This window comes from Dermacentor albipictus, chromosome 5, assembly GCF_038994185.2.
Source record: "Dermacentor albipictus isolate Rhodes 1998 colony chromosome 5, USDA_Dalb.pri_finalv2, whole genome shotgun sequence".
NCBI lineage: Eukaryota > Metazoa > Arthropoda > Arachnida > Ixodida > Ixodidae > Dermacentor > Dermacentor albipictus.
In genome coordinates this window covers 27,744,408-27,762,915 of record NC_091825.1, presented here as the reverse complement: position 1 = coordinate 27,762,915, position 18,508 = coordinate 27,744,408, and the positions used below count along the sequence as shown (strand labels likewise).

The following is an 18,508-nucleotide window of genomic DNA, read 5'->3' as shown; positions in this document are numbered from 1 at the left end:
CTGTACTGCCTCGTTTGTAGTTTTCCCGTGGGCACCTAGTGCTACTCTTTCAACAGCTCTCTGATTTACTTCTAGTCTCGACTGAGCTGCCCTTAAGCACAGCACCACATTCCCGAAAGTAAGCCACAGCACCTTTATGCCTTTCCATATACCTCTCAGTACTTCATACCTGTTGTACCCCCCAATGCCCTATGTTTCATTATCCCGGCATCTCTTAGCCCTCTTGCTATGAGAGACTGTTCGTGCTTTTCCATGTACATGTGCCCTTTGTTTAACCATACCCCGATATATTTGTATTCGGCCACTCGGGGTATTTCATGGCCTTGTATTGCAAGCTCCTGATCAGTTGTATCGTTGAAAAGCATCCCACTGGACTTAGCTGCGCTAAAACTAAAACGCGGAGTGTCTCCTTCGTCTCCACAATAATTAACCAGAGTTTGCAAATCTTCCTAGCTAATTGCTAACAGTGCAATATCGTCCGCATACATTAAACATGGTAGTCATTGCTCAACAACCTTTGCGCCTAATCTGTACGACAGATTATACCACAGATTGCTTCCTTGTAGCCTTCTTTCCATACTTATCATATAAAGCATGAACAGCAGCGGTGATGGAGGACAACCTTGCCTAATCCTTTGTGCAACTCGACAGTTGTCATGCTCTTAATTCTTTCCCATGTTATTTCAACATTATTTTCTCGATATAGTTATTGTAGGAAATCAATTACCTCATGACCTATACCCTCATCTTTTAATATGTTCCATAGGAGTTCCCTGTTCACGTTCTCGTATGCACCGTTTATTTACAGGAAAGCTAAATACAAAGGTCTATTTTCCGCCTTAGCTATTTCTATGCACTGGGTAAGCACGAACAGGCTATTATCTAAGCGCCTACCACTCCTGAACCCGTTCTGAAGTTATCCGAGCATTCTATTACTTTCTACCCATGAATGGATGTTTAATTTCACCGCCTGCATCGTCAGCTTTTATATAACTGATGTTATCGTAATTGGTAGGAAGGATTTTATGTTCCATTTATCACATTTTTCTTTATAAATCCAATTCCTTTTACTCTGTTTGCAACCGTGCAGAATTTGCTTATTCGTTATGACTTCCGCCAATGCTTTTATAAGCGTTTCCTTGCTTCTTTGGTCAAGTTCATTAATTAACTTGATTGGAATTTTTTCCATCCCTGCGGACGTGCATTTTGAAACTTTTGCTTCCGCCTTTTTCCAGTTAGGATTGGACAGTTCTAAGCTGTTTTCTATTGTGCTATCCTGTGTTGCTCCCTCATTTGGGGCGATTACCCTATTGCCTTTCCTAAATGACTCAGCTATACCTTAACCAATGTAGTTCCCAGCGTCATCTCCCTTTAAATATTTTTCCTCGGCGCTGTGAATCTGTTCCTGCTTCCTGTGATTCGCTTTACCGAGCCCGCTTATATGGTTCCAGAATTTTCTTGACGTCCCTTTAGTTGCATCGCCAACTTCAATCAGCCAGGGATCAGAGGACTGCCTTATTTTAGCCTGGACGAGGACCTGCACTTGTTTCTTTTGTCGATGAGATTCCTATTTTTGGCCTATTTCGTCTTTAGATAACTGCGCCCTCTTTGCTTCTATGTGCTCCCGTAATGCCAACCGTCGTTGTTTGATGGCCTCCCTAATTCTCTTATTCCACCAACTTCAGGGCTTCCTCTTTGCTCTCCAGTGTCTTACTCCTTTTGCTTCTTTTATTTTTGTACTAATGAGTAGTTCTCACTGATTATAATCCCGCTTTTCCAAGGGATATTTCTCTATCGCTTCCTCAATGCCGGCCGCTATTTGCGCTGTTTGTTCGAAATCTAATTTTGCGTACTCTTCTTCACTTCCCTGCACTTCTCTTTTGAGCAGGGTTCCCAGCTCTAGACTAATACGCTTATAATCACTTTCGAGGCTGTACTTCCCTTCTTTGTCTCTTTCTATTATTGCGAGCTTGCTAATGCATTCCCTGCGACATTAAGCAATAGTCCATGGTCGTTTGCCTGTTACGGGATTCCCACATGATTTGTCCCTGACACTTATTTCTCTATTTACTGTAACTAGGTTGTGTCACCCACAAAAGTCTAGAATCAAATTCCCGTTACAATCTGTGGTTGCATCTAGATCTTCAATGTGGCCATTCATTTCACCCAGAAGAGTAATATCGGCACCTTTTCCAAACCGTTATATATCGTCATTGAGACACTACACCAGATCCTTGTTCTCTGGCCTGCATTTATCCCCTGTCCCTAAATAAACTACTCCTAGCTATGTCTTTTTACCGGCAAGTCTACCTGATACCCAGACATGTTCTTTGCAAGTTGAGTTTATTCCATGCCAATTTGTTCCTTGACGTATCAGCATAGCTAGTCCTCCTCTCTTCCTCTCCATTGTTGCTCTGTTGCTCCCTTCCCAGACGTAGCCCTGAATAAACGGCAGGTCTTCTAAATTCCTGAGATATGTTTCGCACAGCGCGTGTACACCTACTTATTTGTCCTTCACCTGCAGTTCTATTTCTGACCACTTCGCTCTCTTTCTACCGCCTTGCATGTGTATGCACCTGATCCTGGTGTTAAATTTATTTTTAGTAGTTTTCTTCCTGCACCTCCAAGCGGCCATTTTATTAGCGTCAGCCTGTATTGTTCAACTTTATACGTTGCTTCTACCTACCCCTACGCCCTGGGCCGCAGTGGACTGCCTAAAAAAGCCACAGCCTGGCCTGCCAGGCGCCTGCCGATCGCGGCTTCCAGCCTTCCATTACAGTGGATTCCATGCCGTGTAAAGCCTCCGCCAAAGCCTGCTTTATGCACGTCTCTGTTTATCTTTGCCACTTCAAAGCCTTTCTCCTGGCTTAGCTTTCTTATGTCCCGATTAACAGCCACAACGCCCTTGGTAATTTCTCCGTTCCGTCCTTGCACCTCCGGCACTGTGCATACCACGATCTGGGCTTGCTGTGCTACCGCCCTTAAATCGTCACCTCCCTCGGCTAATCTTTCCACTACTTTTGCGGCTTCACCGTTCAGGACATCATTTAGCCCCGCCGTTACCACTGCCAAATTGCGCTGTTCAACGTTCTTAGAAAGTTCGCTTTTTGTTTCTCTCAGTACTGCGTCCATTGTCCTGCCTGGGAATGCCCCTACTGCTACCCGCTTATCAGCCTTTCCACGCTCCATTATAGTTTTTTTTGCACCTACTCATAGTCGAGCCACCACCTATAAGCACCAGGTTATTCCCTTCCTCCCTCCTGACGTCCAGATTATGCTGACTCTTATCATTGGCTGCGACCTCATTCCTTGGGGTTAGCTTGTTCCCCTACTCTTCATCGACTCCTGACTTCCTAGTTGCCACGTGTGCGTAGCTATTCCTGTCTGAACCTGCCTGACCTTCTTTCCTATCGCTGTCCATGCCAGTGCAGGCCCCATACACGTGGCTGGCGCTGGAAAGTCTGCCAGTGTGACTTAAAATGGCGGTGTCTACCATTTTTTCGTCCAATTCACTAAACTGCTCTTGGAGTTTGCGCTTATCTGCCCTCTCTAGCTGCAGCTCCTTCTTTAAAGCATCCATACGTAACGCTAGGCTGGCGTTCGCTTCGTCAGCCCTGTCCAGGCGTGCACTAATTACGCAGCATTTGCACATGAAATCGGCGCCTTCGGTCTCCTCTACAGATTCGAACTGTGTTCCCTTCAAGCTCACCGACGCCTCACAGTCCTTGGATTTAACCTTCAGTTGCTTGACCACCTAGCAGCACTCTATTATCGATACCACAAAAACTAGAAAGAAAAACACTTGCAACCACGTGCTCAAATAAAATTCTGCCTACCGCGAAAAAGCCGATCACCTAAAAAAGAAACACTAACTACCTGTCTAAACTAGTTACATCACAAATGAGCCCTGCAAATTTATAGCAGCCGGCCGGAAAAGGCCCGGCCGTTAGGTAACTAAGCTGCTCTTTCGTGAGCACTTTACCTGACAAGCCAAGATATAAAAACTAGCCTAAATCTAAATTCTCAACATACTATTTGTCGTAGTCGCGGCGCTCTCGCAGTCGTCCGTACATCGGGTCGCGGTCACCATGCGTAATCCTCCTTAATCCACACTACCAGCTAACGAACTTTGGGTCATTGCGTAGCTCAACTTCGGACTTTCTTTTTTTTTCGTACTTCGTTATTTTGGACTTTGTTGCTTGCTTATTTTGCTACTTTTCTTTTAAAGTGTGCTTTTGTTTTTCGCTCTCCTGTTGGGTTTGCAGCATCGGTAGGATACTTCTCGAGAGGGGGTCATTGAGAGATTAACTTCTTTTTTCGGGTGAGTGGATTTCATCGTCTAAAGAATGTTATCGCTCAACACGGGACGCGCGCGCATGTATGAGCAGTTTCTCGAATGTTATCCACGGGCCTTTTGCCGCCGAAGCTTGTGCAAACTGATTTCATGTAAACTGATCATGTCCAACTTTCTAGAAGACACGCGGGCACCTCCAAGTACTCTGGAACGATGCCTTGTGTATAAAAATCGACGTGCTTGGTCAGAAGATTAAACTTTCCACGATCACCGGCTATGTTCGCCGCAATCGCCATTCTTTCAGTGTAGCCTGCTAAATACTTCGCCCAGTAAAACGCTAGTTTCGTGATTTCCAGTTTTGCTGCTTCTTCCCTAATACGCGACAATATGAAATTCCGTACATGCGTGTCATGTTAGTTACGAAATGGCCGCGTACGGACTGTTGCTCTCATGGTCGTTTCGTTAACTTGGTAGGCTCAGCGTGCCAGGAATGGAAAGGACGCTAGGAAAATCAATATCCGGTTTAATCTCTCCTGAAAACAGGTGGGCTTAGTAGTAAAGTAGCAAACTTTAAGTTTGTTTTATGGGGACGAGATTGTGGTGCTTGGTAACAGGCAAGTTTATCTGCAACATCTGGCTAATATTTGTTGACAGGAAGCTGAGAATTTAGGCATAAAATCGAGCGCTAAGAAGTCAGCACTTATGATACTCAACGAATACAATGAACGGATTGTCAACAGAGGGACAGGAAATACCGCAGGTAAATGAATACAAATAAAAAAATGCTAAATACAAATTCATCGGAGGATGAACAGACGAAAAGAATCGATATATAGAAACACAGGAGAAAACAATGGTAACACAGAGGAAGAGAAGTATGACCACAATGAAGCAGAGAGCGCTATGAGGATACAATAGGTGCGAAGCAGTCTGTGGCACGTGGACAGGCGTAACGGTTCCAGGACCTACATTCGCGAAGGCGGTGACAGCCTGGAAGTCAGAAGTGCAATCAGGACTCGATGGCCACCGGAGGTCAGTGTGGCGTCTTGCACTGGGTGGGAGCTCACGGGAAGACTAGAAATGACGCCATGCAGGGGTTAGTGGGCTGGACAAGTTTGTAAGGAAGGAAACGTCAGAGTAAACTTTATTTGAAAGAACGACTGAAGAATACGAAAGAAAGTAACTGAATTGCTAGTGTTCAAGCATATGTACAGAAAAAGATATCGACTCACACGAAAGTAAAAAAAAATAGGACGCTTATCAACAAGTATGCTGGCGGTATACTTAGCAACACGGCAGCGAAGAGCGTTCAACGCAATATCAGAAAGACTGGGATGACTTGCTGGGTGGCGGCCGATGTAAAAGAAGCCGGCTCCGAGTAACCATCTAACAAGTAAAAAAAAACAATCAGGAAACCATGAATTTATGATAACTCAAAGGGAAACAAATTTTCGAGGTGAGATCAGGGTGCCTTAGAAGTCGCATATATAAAGCGAGGTATACAAAAGACGAAGAAGCATGTACGACCTGCAATAAAGGGATCGGAGAGCGAAAGTAAGCATGTCCGGAAAAGAGATTAGTAAAAGGCGATAGAAGGTATGGCGGCATAAAAATAGGGAGACAAAGCACAACAGGTTTACACCAGTCCCAATAATGGTTCAGGAAGTTTCATGGATGCCATTTTTTAATCAAAAATACTGTCACGTGGTCGTGACGTCAAAGAACACAGTAGCAATACTGTGAAACAGAAAACTAACTTTTATTGGGCGAACCTGCACCCACAAAAGAGGCTACACTTATAGCACAACGATAGCGGCGAACACGGTCGGCGATCGTCGAGAATCTGATCAGCGGGTCAAGCGCGTCGGCTTTTATACAGCAGTCATCGAATGTTCCAGATTAATCGTTGGGACCCGCATGCTTTCTACAAAGTTCTACACCATTCGTGCGAAGCGATAAAATCAGATAACACAAGGTTCGGCGACAACAGACAGCGGATAGAAGCATCGATAACTTTCCAGAAACTTCGGATACATGCAGGCGCCTCCTGCGCTGTGCGATAACATTTGTTAGGAGGCAAAACGTGCCGCCCGATAAAGACAAGTACACGTGTCAATACCCCCCTCTTAAAGGGAAGCTGAAGAGTCTGTCGAATTCAATAAGACGCTCATATACGGATGCGGGAACCTTATAAACCATGTAGGTAAAATTTGGGTTTTTTTCAATTAGGGGTGACGTAATCGTCGGTTGAAATTGCGCTGTAGCACCGCCCCCCTTTGAGTGAGCGAGCGGAGCGGAGACCGGAAACCGCGGTGTTGTGACGTGAACACTGCTTCGTTCCTTCGCAGCGTCCGTGACAGCGCCTGGCCGCGCTTGTTTCTGCGTGCGCGCCATCGTAATCTGCTTCGATCGACCCTGCATTCCTTTGTTGGTGCGTCTGCGTGTATGTAGAGTGGTAGACAACGTGCGTGGTAATCAACGTGAGTGGTAATCAACGTGAGTGGTAATCAACGTGAGTGGTAATCAACGTGAGTGGTAATCAACGTGAGTGGTAGTCAACAGATGAAGGTCGCTACACGTACTGCATGAACCGGGAAGCTTTTCACGCGTTTAAACCATCTTTGTAGATTGCCGACAGCTTTGGACAGCGCACAAATGCCGACGATCGCATCCCCGCTTACGTTCCCCGAGGAGGCATGCAGGAACACAACACTACAGTTGTTTGACCGGAAACGAGCTCACTAGATCGGCGAAAGATCGACGAGATCACTAGATCGCTTTGCAAAAAACATACTGACCAAAGAGCATTTCCAACACGAGGAGATCCCAAGACTTTGCTTTCATTCGCGTCGAAAGCACCGCTCGCACCAGCATCGTTTGCTTCTTCGAGAGGCCGGCTTTTCGCAATCGGCTCGTACATGTAGGGAGTAACGCCGAACTCCCCAGAAAAACGCAGTCTCTCTAAATTTTCCATCACCGTCTCAGAAAAACAGCACCAAACTACCTGGCACCGCGCTTCATCTCTAGCGGCAGCGGTCGGCAGCGGCAGAGTTGACGTCATGAGGCGCACCGACCAATCACAGGCGGAAACGAGACGCGCGAGCTGGGTGTGTCCGCTGCTGCACTTTTCGTCGAAATAAAATATATTTGCGCTTTCTTTCGCTCAATTTCGATACGATATACGAATTCGGAGGGTTGAAAACCATTATGTACAGATGTTCACTCACTTTTTTCTGGAAAACCTTCCAGCTTCCCTTTAAAAAGCATCGACCCGATGCTGCAAACAAACGAAAGTAATAAATAAGCACTCGTAGCAAAGAAAAAAAAAACAAAATAAGGAAAGTTTGTTAGCGTCCGTAAAATGGTTTAAGACGCACCACGTGGACCACTTCAGGTCGTGCGCGACGTCGCTGTGAATGCGAAATGTCGTCTGGCACGACCTCATAGTCCAGTGCGCCAATACGTCCGATGACATTGTAGGGTCCGAAATAGCGTCGCAATAGTTTCTCACTCAGTCCTCGTCGACGTATCGGGGTCCATACCCAAACACGGTCGCCGGGCTGGTACTCGACAAAGCTTCGTTGGAGGTTGTACTGTCGGCTGCCGGTCTTCTGCTGGTTCTTGATTTGCAGGCGGGCGAGCTGTCGGGCTTCTTCGGTGCGCTGGAGATAGGTAGCGACGTCAAGATTCTCTTCGTCAGTTACGTGCGGCAGCATGGCGTCGAGCGTCGTCGTCGGGTTCCTGCTGAAAACCAACTTGAACGGCTTGATCTGCGTTGTTTCTGGCACCGCCGTGTTGTAAGCGAATGTTACGTGCGGCAGGACGGCATCCCAGGTCTTGTGTTCAACGTCGACGTACATTGCTAGCATGTCGGCGAGGGTCTTATTCAGCCGCTCCGTAAGAACATTCGTCTGTGGGTGGTAGGCAGTTGTCCTCCTGTGCCTTGTCTGACTGTATTGCAGAATGGCCTGGGTGAGCTCCGCTGTAAAGGCCGTTCCTCTGTCGGTGATGAGGACTTCTAGGGCACCATGTCGCAGCAGGATGTTTTCCACAAAGAATTTCGCTACTTCGGCGGCGCTACCTTTCGTCAGTGGTTTAGTTTCAGCGAAGCGGGTGAGGTAGTCCATCGCCACGACGATCCACTTAATTCCGGTTGCTGACGTCGGAAAGGGTCCCAACAAGTCCATGCCGATCTGCTGGAATGGTCGGTAAGGAGGCTCGATTGGCTGTAGTAATCCGGCTGGTCTTGTCGGTGGTGTCTTGCGTCACTGACAGTCTCGGCATGTTCTGACATAACGGGCGACGTCGGCGGTCAGGCGCAGCCAATAATACCTTTCCTGTATCCTCGACAGCGTCCGGGAGAATCCAAGGTGCCCAGTGGTTGGATCGTCGTGCAGGGCGTGCAATACTTCTGGACGCAGTCCTGACGGGACAACAAGAAGCTAGTTGCCGCGCACTGGTGAGAAGTTGTTCTTTACGAGTAGGTTGTTTTGAAGCGAGGACGAAGGTAATCTTCGCTTAAATGCCCTAGGGACAACGTCGGGGCTCCCTTCCAAATACTCGACGAGGCCTTTTAGCTCCGGGTCTGCTCGTTGCTGTTTAGTGAAGTCTTGCGCGCTTATTATTCCAAGGAAGGCGTCATCGTCCTCGTCTTGCGGCGGGGGATCGATGGGGGCGCGTGATAAGCAGTCGGCGTCAGAGTGTTTTCTTCGGGACTTGTACACTACGATGACGTCATATTCTTGCACTTTGAGGCTCCACCGCGCCAGCCGTCCTGAAGGGTCCTTTAAGTTAGCTAGCCAACACAACTCGTGATGGTGGCTGACGACTTTGAATGGCCTGCCATAGAGGTGAGGGTGGAATTTTGCTGTAGCCCAAATGATTGCGAGGCATTCCTTTTCAGTCGTAGAATAATTGCCTTCCGTTTGGCAATGACCGGCTAGCGTAAGCTATCACGTGTTCATATCCATCTTTCTCTGGACTAGGACGGCACCGTGGCCTAGGCTACTGGCGTCACTGGGGATTTCGGTATCGGCATCCTCGTCGAAGTGCGCAAGTACGGGCAGCGACTGCATGCGTCGTTTGAGTTTTTGAAATGCGTCGGCCTGAGGTGTTTCCCACTTGAACTCGACGTCACATTTAGTTAGCTGTGTCAGCGGCTCAGCGATACGTGAAAAATACTTGACAAATCATCTGTAGTAGGCACACATGCCAAGAAATCTACGCACTGCCTTCTTGTCGATGGGCTGCGGGAACTTTGCAATGGTAGCTGTCTTCTGCGGGTCGGGGCGAACTCCAGACTTGCTGATGACGTGGCCTAGGAACAGAAGCTCATCGTAAGCGAAGCGGCACTTTTCTGGCTTCAGAGTGAGCCCTGATGACTTGATGGCCTCTAGTACTGTCGCAAGCCGCCTAAGGTGATCGTCGAAATTTTCGGCGAAGACGACGACGTCATCCAAGTAAACAAGGCAGGTCTGCCGCTTCAATCCTGCTAACACCGTTTCCATGACGCGCTGGAAAGTTGCGGGCTCCGAGCAGAGTCCCAATGGCATGACCCTGAACTCGTAGAGGCCGTCTGGCGTGATGAAGGCGGTCTTTTCGCGATCTCTCTCGTCGACTTCTATTTGCCAGTAGCCAGAGTTGAGATCCATCGACGAGAAGTATTGTGCGTTGCAGAGCCGATCTAATGCGTCGTCTATCCGTGGTAGGGGGTATACATCCTTCTTTGTGATTTTGTTCAGTCGACGATAATCGACGCAGAAACGTAAGGTGCCGTCCTTTTTCTTCACCAAGACAACAGGGGATGCCCATGGGCTTTTCGACGGCTGGATGATGTCGTCGCGCAGCATTTCGTCGACTTGTCTTATAGCTTCACGTTCTCGCGGCGAAACTCGGTAAGGGCTCTGCCGGAGTGGTCGAGCGCTCTCCTCGGCTATTATGTGATGCTTGGCGACTGGTGTTTGTCGAATCCTCGATGACGTCGAAAAGCAGCCTTTGTATCGTTGGAGCAGACTTCGGACCTGCTGTTGCTTAATCACGGGAAGACTTGGATTAATGTCGTAGTCTGGTTCGGGAACCATGGTCGTCGGGGTAGATGCGGTGGAATCCGAAAGGAGAAACGCATTACTGGTTTCCAGAATTTCCTCGATGTACGCGATCGTCGTGCCCTTGTTGATGTGCTTGAACTCCTGGCTCAAGTTTGTCAGCAACACTTCAATTTTCCCTCCATGCAGTCGAGCGATCCCTCTTGCGACGCCAATTTCACGGTCTAGCAGTAGACGTTGGTCACCCTCGATGACGCCTTCTACGTCGGCAGGCGTTTTGGTGCCTACGGATATGACAATGCTGGAGTGAGGTGGGATGCTGACTTGAGTTTCGAGCACACTTAAGGCATCGTGACTGCTAGAGTTCTCAGGCAGTATCGCTTGATCTTCCGACAGCGTTATGGACTTCGACTTCAGGTCAATGATTGCGCCGTGTTGGTTCAGGAAGTCCATGCCGAGAATGACATCTCGCGAACACTGTTGGAGGATAACGAAGGTGGCAGGGTAAGTCCGGTCATGAACGGTAATTCTTGCCGTGCAGATTCCAGTTGGCGTAATGAGGTGTCCTCCAGCGGTCCGAATTTGGTTACCCTTCCATGCAGTCTTAACCTTCTTCAGCTGGGCGGCGATGTGTCCACTCATTACAGAGTAATCGGTCCCTGTGTCGACTAAGGCAGTGACAGCGTGGCCGTCGAGAAGCACGTCGAGGTCGGTGGTTCTTTGTCTGGCGTTGCAGTTGGGTCTTGGCGTCGGGTCACGGCTGCGTCGTGTTGAACTGAAGCGGGAACGTTGCGTCGTAAAGTCGTCTTTCGTCGGTATAGTCTTGGCTTCCCGACTTCTTCGGGGCGGCGGCGTGTCGTCATTATTTCGTCGAGGTGGTTTCCTCGTCGTCTTCGCCGGCGGCGGAAGATCTTCGTCAGTTTGACGAACAGCAACCACACCTCCATCGGTTGCTGCTTTTAGTTTTCCGAATATGGGCTCGCAGAGCGGCCCCGGGCTGTGTTGGTGTATAGTCGGTGCTGCGGCGACAGGTAGCGGCCTGGTGACGGCGAACGGGACGGTCGTCGAGGGCTCCATTGAGTAGCGGAGAGGTAGTCGGCGATGTCACGTGGGCGCTCTCCAAGCTGTGGACGCGGCGTGTTGACGGCAAACCCTCTCAGTCCCATGTCCTGGTATGGGCATCGGCGATACACAAGGCCGGTTCTCCGCAGTGTGATAGCAGAGCGGGCGGTGGTCGGGGGCTCGCCAAATGTCTGTCTTTCTCGGGTAACGGCGCTGGGTGATGGGTGGGCGTGATGGCGGTGGCGGCGGTGGTCGACGGAATTGCGGCGTTGCAGGGCCCTGGCGCGGTCCTGGAGGGGGACCTTGACGGCGGGCGACGGCGGCGTAGGTCATCGCTTCTGTCTGGGGCTGCGATGATTGTGGTTGTAACTCGAGAACTCCGAGCGATCGCTGAACTTCTTCTTTGACAATTTCGGCGACTGTGGCCACTTGAGGTTGCGATGAAGGGAAGATCCTTTGAAGCTCCTATCCTACGACTGCCCAGATGGTCTCGCGCAGGTCTTCGGTGGCCAGTGACTGAACTCCGGCGTAGTCTGTCGAGCTCGTGCGGCGGTTGAATTGCCGGTTCCGCAATTCGAGTGTCTTCTCAATGCTCGTGGCCTCGCGAAGGAACTCTTCTACGGTCGTCGGTGGGTTTCGTATCATTGCGCCGAAAAGTTCCCCCTTTACACCACGCATCAGCAGGCAGACTTTCTTTTCCTCGGACATTTCCGGGTCGGCGTGGCGGAACAGACGGCTCATTTCCTCAGTGAAGATCGCAATCGTCTCATTCGGCAGCTGCGCTCTGGTCTCCAGTAGAGCTTGGGCTCGCTCTTTTCGCATGACGTTTGTAAATGTTTGCAGGAAGCCGCTACGGAAAAGTTCCCAGGTCGTTAAGGTGGCTTCTCGGTTCTCGAACCACGTCCTGGCCGCGTCTTCCAATGCGAAGAAGACATACCGCAGTTTGTCGTCGCTGTTCCAGTTGTTAAACGTAGTGACCCTCTCGGACGTCTCAAGCCAGCTTTCCGGGTCCTCTAAAGTTGAACCGCGGAACGTCGGAGGCTCCCTGGGCTGCTGCAGCACGATGGGGGACGTTGGGGCTACCATTGGGGTGGACTTGGTGGCAATCTTCCTGCTCGTCTCAGGTAGAAGTCCGTGCTCTGGGGGCAGTCCTTGCAGTCGGCGGCTAGCACGCTGGTCTTGGGCGACGTTGGTTTTGTCGTCGGTCTTCGGGCATGGATCGCGGCTTTGTGGGGGCGTTCGGTACATGAACGCACAAGTACCTCCACCAGATGTCACGAGGTTGTGACGTCAAAGAACACAGTAGCAATACTGTGAAACACAAAACTAACTTTTATTGGGCGAACCTGTGCCCACAAAAGAGGCTACACTTATAGCACAACGATAGCGGCTAACACGGTCGGCGATCGTCGTAAATCTGATCAGCGGGTCAAGCGCATCGGCTTTTATACAGCAGTCATCAAATGTTCCAGATTAATCGTTGGGACCCGCATGCCTTCTACAAAGTTCTACACCATTCATGTCAAGCGATGAAATCAGATAACACATGGTTCGGCGACAACAGACAGCGGATAGAAGCATCGATAACTTTCCAGAAACTTCGGATACATGCAGACGCGTCCCGCGCTGTCCGATAACATTTGTTAGGCGGCAAAACGTGTCGCCCGATAAAGACAAGTACACGTGTCAATACGATAGATAACACATTAGGTAAGATAACGAAAGAAGAGCTTGGTGGCTGAACCGCACTCCTGTTTCGAGGGGAACGTTCATAGTATAGATCCAGCCATGCATCGTACTTCAGCACAAAAGTATGTGACTCTGTGGCGCGATCGCCGCGAGTTTCCACAAAGCAAACAAACTGAGCTCGAAAAAACGGAGCAATCTGTGCTCGTTATGTTGAATGCGATTTCTTTTTTTTTACTTTGTCCGCTTAAGTGAATACTGCGGAGTCACAAATAAATAATTTGTGAAAGACCACGGTTTAGAGCTTTCGGCTACGGCTTCAGTAGTCGCACGCGGGACGAAGCACACAAATGCAGCTTCTGAGCTACTCATGATAACTGTCGCAAATTGGCTCGTTGGCTTGCGCTTCTCATTGCTAGTCACATGATGCGTATGCTGTTTTTTAATGAGAAACTTCTTGCAACGCTGAACGGTGAGAGTGCACATGCGGACCAGCGGCGTATAATCACATTACTAAATCGCACAGATTGATCCAATGCATTGACCGGAGGTATAAAAGAGCAACTGCATGCCGGGGCTCTAACTTGCGCGCACAAGGCGCATGACCGCAGCTGACCGTGAGCAGCGATGTTTGCGGCTAGCATGCTTGCTGACAGCGCACGTTGCTGCTAATCGCGCAGGTTAATTGCAATAGTTATTGCTATCTAAGGTATCATGCAAGTTGCTCTATTCTAGTCCTTTATTTACGCCGGGTACTGTCAACCTAGTCGATCAAATGCTAAGGCGGCACCTTGGGGCACGAGTAAAGGAAAGGGGAAAGTACACGACTGTACAGACATTTCCCAACGGGAAGTATAAACGTCAGCATTATGCACGAGATAGCTATAGTTCGTGACCAAATCAATCTGTAATAAGGCGCTGTACTCACAAATGAGAAAATCCGGAGGACCGCGTACATCGAAAGAAAAATCTGCGCATGGCGTGGATCACTCAGTATATCTGAATGGCTGCCTGCACGCTAACGCATAAGCGAGGCTACGGTGCAGCAATTTTCACCTGAGACATCACACAAGCGAAACTCGGCAAGCACACGCGGAAAACTTGCTGAAAAGCACCAATTAAGACGTTCTGCGTAGAGGGATAATCGCACTGCAAATCACTATCCAAGAGTGAGTTCGGTAGGTAGTTTCTAGTTGGATATTGTGTAAACAGAGTGTAAAGACTGTCACAGTGCAACCCGAAGTTTGCCCACGAGTGTTCAATATGTGTAATTTTTCACACGACTGCACGCTTGCGGGGTAGCTTGCGGCAATGAACGGCTCGAGCGTAATTGCCCCTCAGATGATAGGAGCTGCTGCCATGCATCACCGAAGACCCTCACCGCCATTTTGGGCGTGATTTCGCGTGGGGAATGCATGTCGTTTTATACATAGCCTCTCACACACAGTACCTTACATTTAGTCTATTTGGCATCCCTTCTCAACGTGTATCACGCATATATTGCAAGTCCGTCTACAAAGGCAAACATTACCTCTTGTCCCAAACCTCTTTAGGGAGGCGCTACCGTTACGCAACATATTTTGTTCTCTGCAGCCTCCGAGACCCGACGCCTGGTAGCTTTTTACTAACGCATCGAGTAGCCGTTTGGAAACATACTTATTTCCAAAAACTTCACGTGCATAAGGAATGCTAAGGCACTGGAATGATGATCACGCGTCCGTTTTAATAGCTTCGTTTACATAATTGTTTTCTCATACAGCGAGGTTAAGCATAAAATTATATTTCAATTTCAGGCTTCCCAGTCCAGGGAGCCGTACGTGCTTGAGAATTTTCCATCATGGCGGTAGCACGCACCTTCATCGTATTCTATTCAAGATTTCTTCGGGTATATAATTTTATGCTTAACCTCGCTGTATGAGAGAACAATTATGTAAACGAAGCTATTAAAACGGACGCGTGATCATCATTCCAGTGCATTAGCATTCCTTATGCACGTGAATATTTGTAATTCATGTTAGTAACCGTATAGTAACATGGCGCTATAGTGGGGAACATTCGACCAGATTTGGTCAGAGGTAATAGGTTTCCCCTTTCTTTGCATTGCTGGCAGTCTCTTAGCTACAGACACTCTGTATGCTACATGTGATTGTAGCAATCAGAAATGCAGGCACGAACTGTTTTAGTAGCGTGCCTGCTCGCACGAGAACTAGGCACTTGCACTTGTGTTTGTGATCGCTTGGTAACAAAGCGCGTTAGAGGTTCTAATGTTCGTGCTTCTAAAATGTTGCACTTTGGCTCACCGATATCTTAAGAAACGTACTTATGTTTTTTGTATGCGTTAAGCATTATCTGACAGCTTACCCCGAGGACAAAGCGGTATAGCAGGGTCTACACGGATCCCGTAGGTGGAAGACAACCATGCAGTACTATTTCAAGCACCATTTCTTCACGGACCAGTTAGGAACCCCATTCAGCGTCTGCCACTAAACGAATAAATAGTCCATCTGCCTAACTCCACCTACAAAGTCCATAGCATTCCCTATAACGCATAATGCAATGTGGTACAAACAGACAAATCTGAAAGCATTGTAAACGCATTCTTCGATATCTATTGGAATTGGTTCTTCATAAATTTTTATAGCTAAATGCCGGAGTTTGCTACAAACGGCCATCGGTACGCGTTCAGTGAATGCCTGCTGACAATGACGAGCATACATTTACTCTACACTATGGTGCGAGGCTCCCAAATAGTAACATACCTATTTCTCGTTTGTTTCTAAAATAGACGAATACCTTTTTACACAACGGCCTATAGCTGGTTCATTAAGCACAATGGGCTGGCAATACTTTTTTTTCATTTATTTTGCCAATATAGGCTACCATAGAGGCTTAAACATAGTACCAGAAGTCAACTTTATTTGAGACAACCAAGAAACCAAACCCATTGATGCTTTGTAAAAGGCATTGCACAAATTTAAAAAAAAGAATGCTGTCGTTGAAGTTTCAGTTGTTTTACTTCCGAACGTGTTCTGAGAATACACAACTTCAAATAATTATGAAACTCGATATTGTTTAACCCATGCCATTTTTATGTTTGGCCATTAGTGCCGTAGAAGGGTTGTGACCACAACGGGACATAAGAAGTCAATCTTTATAGGGTGTAGGAATACGGTAAATAGACAGTGTTTGTTTGAGAAATGTGGAAAGCTTAGTTACTAGTGTGAATTTTCAACAATTCAGTACAATATCAGTGAAACTGGGCCAGATGCGGCAGTATGGTGTGCTGCGAAAATCTTTACAATTGCTTGGGTGCTAAGTCTATGGTTAGCGCGGTTGCCTGTAATTGCCTTCAAATAAGTGACTATCACAGAAACCGCCTGTGTCCTTATAACCTCTAACCATTAATTGTCCTCTAGTTGTATGCATCATCTGTGTCCACTTTATTCATACAATAGTAACTTCCGGGAAACTAAAAAGGGCATGTCGCCCACTGTATGTATTCTCATTTCCTCGGTGTTGTCATACTTAGCTGGGGCGCTTTGTTCGCTACGCTGCGATGAGTTCATATACACTATTGCACTCATTAGCGCATGAGTGGCAAAAACAAAAACCGACGGATGGCACGCCCTCTGGGAATCGATATTATGCGAAGCAGTGTGAACCAAGTTAATGAAACGACCATGAGAGCACCAGGACGTAGACGGCTGTTTCATGACCTACATGACACACATGTCATGATAGTCATATCATGGCCGATCATTTATGTCCCTCATACACTCTTGTTCTACTATGACAATTTGAGTACATACCAAATTAACGAAATGGCCAAGACAGCGCCAAGACGTAAGCCACTAGATATATAATGTCAAAGCGGCAAATGTTCGCCAAGGCACGCTTTGCATCTGAAAGCTACGGAGGTACCTATGTAATTATTATAATCTATAAATGCGAGCACACGACATATTGCTGAGTGTGGCGCTGAGTTATGTCGTTGAGTTTAGTGCTGCTGCGTTAGGTTTACGGCTGTAATAATGCTGTTTATCAGGTCGCAACAACGCAAGATGACAAACCGGCCACATAGCGATCCCTTATCTGAGTCTTATTTGTGAAGTTCTCATTAATGTGGGGTTCCACGGCTGTAGCCTTAAGTTTTCTTTCTCGATGACGTCACTTTGCTGAGCGATGAGGTAGGTTCCGAGCGGCGCCATGGTGTTGACGCTTCATGTATTCATCGGGTTCACAGGCCAAATCCACAACATAATCTGGGGGGATGTTCGGCTGGTGCCTCGAGTTCGTTGCGTCTTGTTTGTCCTCGTCATCCGATGGCTTCGCCGACGGCGTCTGTGGGTCGCCGGCAGCAGCGAAATGCACAGCAAGTGCCTTCAGCTCGCCTTGCTCGCTCCGCAGCCACTCGCTTTGCCATACAGGGAATCTCCCGCCAAGCAGAGCCCAACCACCCGCACAGGCTCGAACATATTCATCACTGTCGCCTCTTGCAATGGTGGTTTAATGCGCCGTTTCAGTGCTTAAAGCATAGGTAAAATTCTGGCATATGCAGAGAACATCGCTTTTTCTTTTGTGCGGACAACTTCAGTATCAGAACTCTGGTGTCCAAGATGGAGCAATTCGGTGCCATCTCTGGCGCACGAAAGAACTGTGCTGAAGGTTTGTGGCTGTGGTTTGGCTCATGGATTCTTAAGCCAAAACAACTTGCTGGTATTGAATGGCCTTGTGAACCACCAACCAAAACCTGGACGTTAAATTGGATACATATCAGTCCAGTGCACATTACTGAATAACGTTTACCAGCACTAAGGCGTTATGTGTAAACATTCGAGCTGCATAACCTCTCAATCTTTGGTACAGCTAAAACGTGCAATTTATTTTTGGCAACAAATCTCTTCTATGTGCTGCAAATAATTCATTGTTTGCAATTCACTGTATCTGGAATCTTTATTTGGTCATGCGCTTATGCGCCAACGAGGCACGGCAACATTTTCCCACAAGTTTCTGCAGGCGGATTTGGCGTGGTTCATAATAATGTTAAAAATATTAGTGTCTCGTTTCTTCTCATTTTCGAGATTGTTTTCACCCATTACTTAGGGCATTATTCCGAGCTATTCTCGTCAACGCTTTACCAAATTTAGTATTTTCCGCAAGTCTTGTTTGACGTCTATATTTGCAGGGTTTGAACCGTGAAGGGTAGCTCTCAGTGCGCCTGCTGTCAGTCCGATTCTGAGATGAATACTTATTCTCTATTTCACTGAAGAACCTCTCCGTGTTATTTTAAACCTCCGGTATGCCTATCGCTGTACGTCTGCTCACCTGCACACGACTTGCTTGCACGACTCTGAAAAACGCCTATTTTTTCCACACTGCAAAGCATTCTTCTAGAAAGTGCATACTGAAACCGTACCTATTA

At 47.9% G+C, this 18,508-nt stretch overlaps 1 protein-coding gene across 9 annotated transcripts in view; it reads right to left on the bottom strand.

Moving 5' to 3' along the window:
• Positions 1–18,508, bottom strand: part of LOC139059860 (uncharacterized) — a 418,798-nt gene that overhangs the window by 313,467 nt on the left and 86,823 nt on the right. The window lies entirely within an intron of this gene.